Genomic DNA, 12,628 nt, shown 5'->3' on the forward strand with positions numbered 1-12,628 from the left:
TTTCATGGATGCAGCATCGCCTCTTACTTCTCTGAGGCTATTAATGATACTTTTATTCATTAAAACTAAATGGGAGGGTTTTTCCTCACCATTTCTTATAAAGTGTGTGTGTGCTTTTTCTCTGTCTTTCCTGTGACAGGCTTTCTCCTGAAGTCTGGTGATCCTTGTAGTCTGGTTACGTGTGTGGGGCCTTAAGGTATGTGTGTGTGTATGTGTATCTATGCGTGCATGCATGTGTGCACGTGTGTATGTGCGGGCACGCACACGTGTGTATATGTGCATGTGTGTGTATACACATGTGCGTGTATGTGTGCGTGCACGTGTGTATGTGTGTGTGCATGTGTGTACGTGTCTGTGTCTGTGGCAGGAGCATCCTGTGGACTCTGGGCCTCACATAGGGTGACCTGGTTGGCCTGTTTCATTTAGGAACCCAATAAGTTAACATCTTCGGTATTTTCTCCTGAGCAGTTAGATTCCCTAGAGAAGAATCTTCTAACCTATCTGGGAACTAATGGAAAGAGGGCAGGGATCTCAGCCTCCTGTGCTTCAGCTGAATCCCCTGTTTTCAACGTGATGCCCTGTGCTGGGTGTCCCCAGTGCACAGACCTTCTGCCTTTGCCCCTGCAAAGAATACCCCCCCGGGCTGGGGTGGCACGGTCACGGTCACCTGCCAGATGCTGCGGGAGAGGGGATCTGGGCGGGGAGAGCTCTTGCTAAAGCAGACTTTTGTTTTGGCCATGTTGCGCAGCTTGTGGGAATCTTAGTTCCCTGACCAGGGATCGAACCCGTGCCCCCTGCAGTGGAAGCGTGAAGTCCTAACCACTGGACCGCCAGGGAGGTGTCCTAAAGCAGACTGTTAATCAGGCCTCCTGGTTTGTTTGTTTGTTTGTTTGTTTACTTTTGGTTGCATTGGGTCTTCGTTGCTGTGCACGGGCTTTCTCTAGTTGCAGCGAGCGTGGGCTACTCTCCCTTGCAGTGCACGGGCTTCTCACTGCGGTGGCTTCTCTTGTTTCAGAGCATGGGCTTTAGGCGCGTGGGCTTCAGTAGTTGTGGCTCACAGGCCCAGTAGTTGTGGCACGCGGGCTCAGTAGTTGTGACTCGCGGGCTCTAGAGCACAGGCTCAGTAGTTGTGGTGCACGGGCTTAGCTGCTCCGTGGCATGTGGGATCTTCCTAGACCAGGGCTCGAACTTGTGTCCCCTGCATTGGCAGGTGGATTCTTAACCACTGCGCCACCAGGGGAGTCCCGCCCCCACTTGTTTTTAACAAACCAGTGTCTTCAGCCTTTGTGGGGAAGGAATGAAAGATCATTTTATCGTGTGTGTCCATTGCAGAATCCCAGCAACTGGAACTGGGCCGGTCTGTGTGAGACCCTCAGTAATCGCCGGCTGAGTGAGTGAGTGAGCAAATCGACGAACTGCAGACAGACTTGGTAACAGAAGTGGAAACAGAAGCGCATTTCACGCTGGTTCCCTTCTGTTCTGAGGTGCCAGCTGATCACTGTGACCCTGAGCCTGTTGGATGTGAAACTGACATAGCTGTGGCTGGTGGGGGGGCGCAGGGAACACTTTCCTCATCTGGAGTGTTTCTCCGGCTGTAGTGAGCGTGTACTCCTGTGATTTTTGAAGGGAAGGAGACGAGTGGGAATGAGGATGAAGTGTCAGCGTGGGCACAGCTTTCACAGCGTCCCCAACTCACCGCGCCTTTGTTTCTCATTCTGTGAAACAAGCGGTCCGACCAGATGCATCTAAGGTTTCACCCAAGTGCCAGCCCCGTGAGTCCACTATTGTCCTCTCCTGTTTGTATTACGACAGTGGACAGTGTACGCTTCTTGTAGAAAAGAACTGCCTCCCCCGCCTTTTCTGCTTTTTGACCTAGAATGACTTTCACCCACTCTTCTGCTCATGTGCATATCCTTTCAGTCCTTCAGAACAGGGTGCTTCCTTCATGAGGGCTCCCCAGCTGCTCCAGGACATGCCGGCTCCCTTTCCCCAGCCTCCTCGGGCATTTTCACTTTGCAGCTGGGTATAGAGGAAGGGGCGTAGCCCTGGAAGCCCGATGGTGCTAGTTTGAATATTAATTCTGTGGCTTACTGTGTGACCTTGGACCGCTGACCTAGTCTCTCTGAGCTTTAGTTTCCTCACCTGTCCAGAGGGAATTTGTAATAAAAGTTATCTCATGGGGCTTATATGAGAATTAAATGAGATAGGTTTTAAAAACTCCCCCTTTAATGTGTGACGCAAAATAGACAAGTAACACAGGAGGAGGATAATACAGTAATAATCAACATTTATGTGCATTACCTTATTTACTGTGAAGTAGATACCTTTATTATTTTTATTTTACAGATCAGGAGACCGAGCCATAAAGAAATAGCTTGCCCAAGGTAGCAAATCAAGGACATTTAGCCCTTAAATTTTCTTTAAGTGTTTTGTGTTTGCATTTATTCTACAAATATTTATACGAGAGCCAACTCAGGTCAGGTCGTGGTGCTGGAAATACAGCAGTGAAAAAACAACAACAAAGTTCCTGTCCTCATAAAGCTCGGATTCTAGTGTAAGAGCTGGTCGGTGAAGAAGCACATGGAGCGTGAGGGGGCAAGGAGGGGGAGGAAGGAGGAGGCGCCGGAGGGGGCAGGGGGAGAAGGGGCGGGAGGGGGAGAAGGGGCGGGAGGAGATTGACCTTGTGGGGCACAGACTCTGGTGCCGCCTGCAGGCCCTGCCCTTCACTCGGCGCCCAGCCTTAGTGGCCTTCGTCTGGACCCTCAGCGGGCTGCGTGCCCCTGCCGCAGGGCCTTGCACATGCCACTTCTCCTGCTCCTCTTGGTCTCAGAGGCCAGTCCTTCCCAGGGAAGCCCGCCCGCAGCCTGGCCCCGTCGGCCCCCTTGTTGTGTGCTCACCACACACACTCTGTGTGGTCCTCAGAGCCTGGCTCTCCGGCTGTCGGGGCCAGGGACAGACAAGAACAGAGGCCCTGACCGTGACTGCTCCTCTCTTCTCTCCCCTAAATCTCCAGCATCTAGCGCAGGGGCTGGTAAATATTGTCTGTAAAGGACCTGATTGTAAATATTTTAGGCTCTGCAGACCATCTGGTCTTTGCTGCAGCTGCTCACCTCTGCCCTTTAGCTCTGAAGTGGCCAGAGACTACACGAACACCAATGAGTGTGACTGCGTTCCAATAAAATTTATTTATGGACGCTGAAATTTGAATTTCTTATAATTTCTACAGGTTGGGAAATATTATCTGGCTTTTGGTTTTTATTTACTGACCTCATAAAAACGCTATAGTTGTTCTTGGTTTGCAGGCTGTACAAAAACAGGTGAAGGCTGCATTCAGCCTGTGGGCTGCAGTTTATTGACCTCAGATGTAGCCTGATACATGGCTTATAGTAGGTTCTCGATAGATGTTTGTTGAATGACTGGATGATAGATGTTTGTTGAATGACTGAATAAAATCTTGGCCATGGGCAAGAGGTAGTGAGATTGCGAGCTGTTGCCTTCTGTCCATTAAATTCATGATCTCTACCCCTTATCAGATTCCTTGTAATCTGTTAAAATTAAGGAAGATAGGCAACTGGTTCTTTTTTAAAAAGAACAGCTTTAGGGCCTTCCCTGGTGGTCCAGTGGGTAAGACTCCACGCTCCCAATGCAGAAGGCTCGGGTCTGATCTCTGGTCAGGGAACTAGATCCCTCATGCCGCAACTAAAAGATCCCACATGCCAGAACTAAAGATCCCGCGTGCCACAACTAAGACCCAGTGCAGCGAAATAAATAAATATTTTAAAAACCCAGCTTTATTGAGATATAATTCACGACCATAAAATTCACCCATTTAAAGTGTACAGTTCAGTGGTTTTCAGCAGATTCTCAATCGTGTGACCATCATCACTATCAATCTTAGAACATTTTAACACCCCCAGAATAAACGATGTACCCATTAGCATCCCCCCCAGTTTCTACCCCCTCCCCAGCCCTAGACAATCATTGATGTACTTTTGTCTCTATAGAGTTGCCTGTTCTGGACATTTCATATAAATGGACTCGCACTCTATGTGGTCTTTTGTAGCTAGCTTCTTTCGCTTAGCGTGGTAGTTTCAAGGTTCATCCACGTGATGGCATGTATCAGAATTTCACTCCTTTTTGAGGCCGAGTCATAGTCTGCTGCACGGACCACATACCACATTTTGATTGTCCTTATCTGTTCATCAGTTGACAGACATTTGCGTTGTTTCCACTTTTGATAGTTACGAATAATGCTGCTATGAACATGCATATACAATTTTGTGTGTGTGTGGACATGTGTTTTCGTTTCTCTTGGGAAAACACCTAGGAGTAGAATTGCCGGATCATATGGTGACTGAATGCTGAACGTCTTAAGGAACCACAAGACTGTTTTCCAAAGCAGCCGCACCAGTTTACACCCCCACCAGCCATGTACGGGCGTTGCAGTTTCCCCCGTCCTCGCAGACAACTCTTTATTTGCATTTTTTGAACTTTTTTTTTTTTTTTTTTTTTTGTGGTACGCGGGCCTCTCACTGTTGTGGCCTCTCCCGTTGCGCGGAGCACAGACTCCAGACGCGCAGGCTCAGCGGCCATGGCTCACGGGCCCAGCCACTCCGCGGCATGTGGGATCTTCCCGGACCGGGGCATGAACCCGTGTCCCCTGCATAGGCAGGCGGACTCTCAACCACTGCGCCACCAGGGAAGCCCTGAACATTTTTTTTAACTTTCTTTTTGACTGGCCAACTAGTTCTTAAATGGACACTCCACCTTTGGCTGTGAGATTGTGGGCTGAACAGGAACATTTTGATAAGTTTCGTTATTTTCTTTTGTGAAAGCAATGCATGCTTACTAGAGCGTATTTGGGAAACAAAACCTGATGCCTCTGAGTGATGCACTTGTCACGTGTGGTCACAGCTACCAACTCTTTAAGAGTCTCAGAAGACCAAGGCAGTGGCTCAGGATGCAGACCCTGGGGGCCCAGCCGGGCTCCACTGACAGCTCTGCCGCTGCCCGGCTGCTGGACCCTGGACAAGGTGCTTATCCTCTTGAGGCTCCAGTTTTCTCGCTGGTGACAGGGATTCACTCATTCATCGTTCATTCGGTAGATCTTTACTGGGCACCTCCTGCGTGGCAGGCATAGCATCTGTCCTCAGGGTTATGGTGGAGATTAAACGGGGACGCGCGTGCGTGCGCGCGCGCGGTGCAGAGCATAACCCCAGGCGCTTAATAAGTAAGTGGTAATAGTAAAACGCGGGAAACAGAACCTGCCCTTCCTGAGGCCACACAGCTCCTCAGGGCGTACGGTTGTTGTCAGGTAACCACAGGGGCTCTCAGAGGAGGGAGGGTCCTCACATGCCATCCTCCCTACTCAGGCCTCGCACTGGGCTCCGGTCTGGTGGATTCCAGCCTCTGCCGGCACGGGGGTGAGCACCCCTCCCCCCCGCCCACAGCTGGACAGTCTGGTCTGCATCCCTGTCTTTCTGGAGCCATGCTGTGGCCATGCCTCTGCCGGCAGAGCCCAGGACGAGCCTGCCTCCTCGTCGTCGTGGCGACGCGGGAGCGTCGGACGACAGCTACCCTCCGTCCCCGCTCCAGTTCTACCAGCTGTCACGCCGATAACTCCATCCCTAGACCCCACCGCCCCGTGGCCGCATCCCAGCCCGTTTGCTGTTTCCTGGCCTGGCCCGAGCCTTCCCGGCTGGAGATCCACGCACTCAGCGCCAGAATGAGTTGTAAGCCTGGAGGGTGACAAATCTTCACCTTTCCCGGGAGGACGGTTTTATGGGAGGAAGTGCTCGAGCAGGGAAGATAACTTCATTCTAAATTATGGAAAAAATAAAATTCCAGCCAAAGCCTGCCAGGTCTCCCCCTCCCGCTTTCCAAGCTCCATCCAGGAAGGTAGCCCTGGCTGCCTACAGCATCTGGCTCCCTGATGGGCGTCACAGGGCAGTTCGCTCTGTCCAGAGGGATTGTGACTGGGGGAGCTTGAGCTTTCCCCACTGCCGCCTCTCCCGTCACCACGTCTGTCCTAACGGGGCAGAGCCGTTGATACACACTTCTTGGGCTTGGTTCTGTAAGCTGCTGGAGGGAGACGGTGATCAAAGCCCATCGGTAAAAGCAATTTAGCAAACACAACACGGGGCGGGAGAGGAACCCGCGCTCCGTCATGTGTCCGTCTGATTTTTGTACTCTACGGCGTGTCTCTTCTCTTGGCGGGAGGGGTCCGCGTGTTCGGCAGTCCCCGCGCTGCTGTCCATGGGGCACAGGCCTCGCAGCTCTGTAATCGGGGGCGTCTGGAAACCCACAAGTGGCCCAGCTCTGCCCTGGGCGGCAGCAGTGAAGCAGCATTTCCCACTCCCCGGGCCTGGTTGTCTGAAAGCCCATCCCTGACTATGCTCCTGGCTGAATGACATAACTGTGTATGCTTCTGTGGTTAGTTACTCATTCAGAAATCCCCCCGTCGGTCTGTTCTCCTGGGATTCTGAGTCAGTGGGAACAGAGTCTCGGAGTGGCATCCCGGCCCCTGGCTTCTCCTGGGTCTTATCCCTGCCCGGAAGCAGAGGCAGCAGGGGAGCCCGAGCCGCAGGTATGAGTCGAGGCTCCTGCCGCTGGAGGGAGCGCCCCGGGGGCAGCTGCTGCAGGCGCAGGAGCCCCGGGGCCTGGGGGCCGGCTGCCAGCGGGGCAGCTCAGGGCTTGGGTGGTTAGGGGGTCGGGCCTGTGTGCTGAGAGTTACCACAGGAGATGGTTAAGTCCGGGTGCGTCCTGGTTCACGCCCTGGCCGGCCCTCCCCAGTCGTGCGACCTGGGGCAGGCTCTTCAGGACCTGTTCTCTTCTGTAAAATGAAGGGCCTGCTTGACAGCGTTCTTGTAAATATCAAGTGAGTTCACACAGGCCAAGCGTCTAGAACCTGCCAGGCGGATGGAAAGCACTGCAGCTGTCAGTGGCGGCGGTGGGCGTGCTCGCCGACCTCTCCCACGCTATTGCCCGATCCCTCCTCTTTTATTTCTTTGATAGAACAGGGCCCGTCATCTGTATTCATTGACAAATATGGGAAAACTTTGGCCTCAGCTCAACCCCACTGTGTTTGCCCTCTGGTTCCTTAGTGCCTGCTCACTTCCCCCTCCAGCCAGCCTTGGGCCGATTGCCAGGGGGCAGCAGACCGTCCGGCTTCCCGGCCCCCGTTTCCTCATCTGTAACCCGTGGGAGGACGTTCACCCCTCCCTTTCCTTGTGCCAGCGCCTCCACGGTGTGAACAGGATCAGGTGGCATTCAGGAAGCGAGGCAAGCGCTTAGGAGGACAGAATCTTGGTTGACGGTGTGGGAGGGCTGGGGGCCCAGGGCCGAGCCTCGGGGGACCGCGTGGTCTGGAAGCGGAGCTGAGAGCCCTCCGTGCGGTGCTGTGAGCAGACTCGGGGGTCTCGGCCACACCGGAGCAGGTGAGGTGTTGTTGAGAAAGTTGGTCACAAGCGAATGTTCTCAGTGAGCACGTAGGTGCTGATCCTCTGACCCCAGACTGGACTATGCTTTTTGCCCTCAGGATGCTTACAAAGGGGCGGAGGATGGTTTCCTGTCAGGAGGAGGGTCGCTGCTTTCCCTTCGTGCACCAGGCAGCTGCTTTGTGAAATGAGGAAAGCAAGGCTCCTAGGGGTTCAGGAACTTCCCCCACCCCAAGGTCACACAGTGGAATATGCCAGAGAAGGGATTTAAACGCCCATCTGGGGGATTCCAAAGTCTGTGTTCTTTCCAGGTGGGGAAAGCCAGAGGTGGAGTTCCCAAATCTCTCTGACTTGCTGGACCGTCGTTGTGAAATCTCTCAACGCGCGACGTTTGTGTGCTCTCTTTTCTGCCGCCCCTCCCACCCCTCAGCTCGCTGGCTGGTGTTTAACCACAAGTCCCCTGCCTCCCCGCCCTCTCTCCCCGCCCCCGAGACTTGGAGAGAAGAGGGAGCCGCAGCAGGTGAGAGAGACTGAGCTGCAAGGTGCAGATGACCTTGGGCTTTGTTACGATTTCCCGGGACCCTTGGGGAGGTGGACGCGGGGTTCCCAGCTGGGAAGACGCAGCGAGTCGGGGAGCCTCCAAAGGGCACGGCCTGGTGCTGGCTGTCACGGGTGGCCCCTCAGCTGCCCTCAGCCCTCCTCGTTCCCCTCTTTGGAAGCTCTGTTAGGAAGCCCGGAGCCCAGCCCTCCGCTCCCCTTCCCCACTGCGTCTTTAAGGCTACGGGGTGCTTCTCTGCTGCTGGTGGTTGGGAAGCTGCCGTGCGTGCCGTGGAGGCGGTCCAGGACCATTACCCTGGACGTCGGGGCCGGGAGGTTTTCAAGTTCAGACAGGAGACCCCCAGGGCCCGGGGACAGGATGCAACCCTGGTTCACCTCTCGGCGAACACAGCGGGCGCCCTGGTGTGGCAGAAACCCAGCTGGTCCAGAGCCCCACCGGCCTGGGGACTCTGGCCTTCCTCCCCCACCCACGCCGTCCACTTGTCCCCTCTCCTCCCATTGCCCCAGCCCCAGCTCTGGCCCCGGGCACGCTCCCGGCCTCTGGCCTGCCTTCCCCTGTGCTCAGGCCTCAGCTGAGCCTCAGCCTTTCGATCTGCTGATGGCACCCCATCCTTTGGTGCCCTCCTCCCTTACCCGCCAGCTCGCGCTGGGGTGGGTCAGGGGCGGCGCCCGGCATGGGGCCAGCCCGCGGAGCGCACTCAGTGTGAGCGGGGGTGCAGGGGAGGGGTAGCAGCATGGCCACCGGTCACCTGGTCGGGTCACAGTGACCGAGCCCCTGACCTGCGTGAGGCCCAGCGCACAGCGTGCTTACCTGAGGGGAGTTGCCCGTCGCAGTTGGTGAGGCCACGCCCGTGAGGGACAGTTATGGAGCCACCTGGGGCAAACCGAGTGGAGCCCGGAGAGGCTGCTGGGGTCTGTGGGACGTAGGTGAGAGCCCGAGCCTCGAGCGTCGGGGGCCAGCCCGCCTCTTGCCGCTGGCGTGTTTGTGGATCTTGGCTCGGCCCCAGGGCCTCTGGAGGTTTCCTCCTTAGGAGACTGAGGAGATTGGGGTGGTTCTTCCTGAAGGCCTTTCCAGCTCTGGCTGCTTGACAGCCGCTATTTGTCAGGTGCTTTCTGGGGGTCAGGGGTCAGGGGTCACCCCATCTGGTCCTCCCCACGCGGGGCTCTTGCCTCCACTTTACACATGCTAACGTTGGAGCCAAGGTTACAGTCTGCTGCCTATAGGTCACATCCGGGCCGCAGATGTATTCTGTTTGCCCGGTCGATGTTGTTTGTTAGAGCCAACGTTTAAACAGTCAAGAGATTTCACAATCTTAGAGATTTCTGGCTTTTTAGAGATGAGAGGAGGACTCGGTGCCTGGAGCCCACACCAGCCAGGGGGCGGCCCTGTGTCAGGCATCACCTTTGGGTGGGACCTGGGCATTCCCGAGCCCCCCCTCCCCCCCGCCCCCCAGTCTTGACACAGTGGGGGACGTGCCTGTGTGTCCGCCAGAGCTGCTCGCTTACACGTCCTACTTGCCTCTGCAGGTTTGAGTTTGCAAACCTTGTGTTAGGGACGTAACTCACACCTGAGGTCAACAGCTGGCGCAGTGTGAGGGGCAGGATGTAGGCTTGGCTCTGACTGTCAACCGCGAACCACCCAGCTGCTTTTCCCAGCTATTTCCAAACCCGGCAGGGATGCTGGGCTCCTCTGCTGGAGCCTGGAAGCCCCCCGGTCAGGCCTCTAGATGAGGAAGTTGGCAAGAATTCCCCTCTCCTGGGACGTTTGTCGCCAGCCGTGTCCTGGGACGTTTGTCGCCAGCCGCGTCCTGGGCTGTGGCAGTGAGCTGGTGCCTGCTTGCTCACATTTCAGTCCAGAGAAGAGCCATCTCCCTGCCACAAGGTGTGTCCTTTTCAAATTCATGTGATTGTTGTTTGTCTACTGCCTGTTTTCCTGCACCTTGGTTTCTGTTTACCGGCAGGTTGAACCTGGGAGACCCTCCTCCCCGCCCCCGCCCCCCCAACTTCCCTGCTCCCCCCCACCCCCCACCCCCCCAGGAGTGTTGCCAAAATGCCACACAAAGAGCTTGTATTTTTCCCCAGGCCAGGAGGGTCAGGAAATAGAGATGTCTGCTCAGGCTGTGGGTGCGTCAGGATTGGCCAGGGGTCCCTGGGGCGGGGGGGACAGACAGGCAGGATGCTGATGCTGGGCCTCCCAAACGGGGCGGGGCCCCCGAGGGGAGCCGAGGTGGAGGTTTCCTGCACTTGGTGTCGTTCTGTCCAGCTGTTTCCTCCTGATAGAGCGGTCGGACAATGCCGCGGTGACTCAACTCCCACCGCCCTCAATGGACAATAGCACATTTGTCAGGGTCAGCTCGGGAGCGGCCCTGTGCCGGTCACCGGCTTCCAGGCTCCAACTTGGGAGGGAACCGTTGCCCTGCTGGCTCTTGGTGTCCCAGGGTCCTGTCCGGGTTGGGGTGGCCTTAGGCTGTTGCTGTTTGGTTTCCCAGTAGCTTGCCCTCCCTTCTCCTCTGTGCACAGCTGATGCAGAGCTTCTGTGGCTCCATGCTGACCAGCTGCCCGCCTGCCTTTCCAAGTCCAGCTTTGCCAGACCTCCTTCACCCTTGGTTTGAGGTTCTGTGGGTTTGGTGAAGTCCCTGGGGTCCTGAGTCTCTACCCAGGCATCCAGGACCTGGATGAGCTTCAGATGAGAAAGACAGCTGTAGGATTCTTTAATCTCCTCCAGTGGGTAGAGGATTAAGCAATTTTTTGGTGGGTTTGTTATTGTGTATTATGATTTTTTTTTTAAACAAAAGCTATCGTTTTTTTTGAGTGTTTTTTGGGTTCCTGTCATGCTTGCTTAGTAGCACTTTTCATGACTTATCCAACTTAATCCTTCCAGTGGCTCTCTGAGGGAGGTATCATTACCCCCGTTTTACAAATGAGGCATACGCGGCACCAGAGGATAAGCGGCTTGCCCAAGACCTCATATCCTCCTCACGTGAAAGGGCTGTGACTTATGACTTCCTAGGGAGGGTGTGAAAGAACAGCTTGAGAACCATTCAGAGAACATTTGAAGGGAGCTGTGCAGGGAGGATGCAAAGGTGGTTGGGGGGGTAACACTTCCCTGGTGGTCCAGTGGTTAGGACTTGGCACTTTCACTGCCAAGGGAGTGGGTTCAGCCCCTGGTCGGGGAGCTAAGATCCTGCAAGCCGCGACCAAAAAAAATATTCAGAGGTGATCAGGGCCCCGTTCCTGGAGTTCACAGCAGAGTGGAGGAGCAGACCTGTTAGCACCCAATTTGGATGTGAGACACAGTGTGATTGGTGCTAGCGGTGGGGCTGCCAGAGTGATCTGGAACCACATTTCAGCTGGCATATGAGCAAGTAGCAGATGAGACACTTCAAAACAGAAGTGGGACATTCCTGGCCCATAGGACTGACTCAGCTGTCAGCACGATTGAAACTGGTCCACGTAGAAAACACTGAGATATAAGTGCCATTTATGTCTAGAGTTGGAAAAAGGCAGTGTTGCTTAGAATTATTTTTAGTAGTCATTTGTAAATTGGTATCAGTAACCTGAGAAATATTCATTCTCTCTGACTCAGTAGTTCTGTTCCTTAGAATTTTTTTAAAATATAAATTTATTTATTTATCTATCTATCTATTTATTTATCTATCTATTTATTTATCTATCTATTTATTTATTTTTGGCTACATTGGGTCTTCACTGCTGCGAGTGGACTATCTCCTGTTGCGGCGAGCAGGGGCTACTCTTCGTTGCAGTGCACGGGCTTTTCATCGCGGTGGCTTCTCTTGTTGTGGAGCACGGGCTCTAGGCATGCGGGCTTCAGTAGTTGTGGCACGCGGGCTCAGTAGTTGTGGCTCACGGGCTCTAGAGCGCAGGCTCGGTAGTTGTGGCGCACGGGCTTAGTTCCTCCGCGGCATGTGGGATCTTCCCGGACCAAGGCTCGAACCCATGTCCCCTGCATTGGCAGGCGGATTCTTAACCACTGCGCCACCAGGGCAGTCCCTGTTCCTTAGAATTTATACTAAGAAACTAATCATATATGTGTACAGACATGGATACATATGTGTATATACATATATATCTTCAGTGTAACATTACTTACAATAGTTAAAAATTGGAAACATACCAAATGCCCAACAATACATGATTAGTTATGTAAATTTTGATACGGTTATAGGACAGCAAACTGTATAGCCTTTAAAAAAATCATGTCTTCAAAAATTATATGTAATGATTCTAGATCATGTTTATGGAAAAATATCAAGCAAATACTGTAAGATGTAAAGCTGTATATACTCTAAATTCCAATTTTTTTGCAGTGTGAAGAAAAAAGACTAGGGGAAATATACCCCAAATGCTAATAATGGTAGTGATTATTAGTGATTTTTATTTTCTGTTTTATGTTCTTCTGTGATTTCTAAAATTTCTTTAGTGACCAACAGTAACAACAATAAAAAAGTCTTGGGTGTCTGGGGGCTGTGGGGTGCGTATTGCATGGACAGGACTCCGCCTGCGTGTGGCCCAACACCTCCGGCACTTTCCCGAGTGCAGCGATGGGCTCCGGGGGTGGGGCCTCTACCCCGGGTCCCTCTTCCTTCCTTCTCGGTCACGCTCTGCCCCTCCAG

General features: G+C 53.9%; 1 protein-coding gene across 4 annotated transcripts in view; it reads left to right on the forward strand.

Moving 5' to 3' along the window:
- TSPAN9 (tetraspanin 9) overlaps positions 1-12,628 on the forward strand; it is a 185,552-nt gene that overhangs the window by 26,765 nt on the left and 146,159 nt on the right. Inside the window, exon 1 of one of the 4 annotated variants that reach the window (XM_067008550.1) lies at positions 7,367-7,436. The exons of 2 other annotated variants lie outside the window; for them this stretch is intronic. The gene's annotated coding sequence lies outside the window, so the exon portion shown is untranslated. Of the gene's footprint in view, positions 1-7,366; positions 7,437-7,878; positions 7,957-12,628 lie in introns of those variants that run through there. One more of the 4 variants, XM_067008549.1, reaches the window with a different exon arrangement.

This window comes from Kogia breviceps, chromosome 12 (assembly GCF_026419965.1).
Source record: "Kogia breviceps isolate mKogBre1 chromosome 12, mKogBre1 haplotype 1, whole genome shotgun sequence".
Taxonomy (NCBI): domain Eukaryota; kingdom Metazoa; phylum Chordata; class Mammalia; order Artiodactyla; family Physeteridae; genus Kogia; species Kogia breviceps.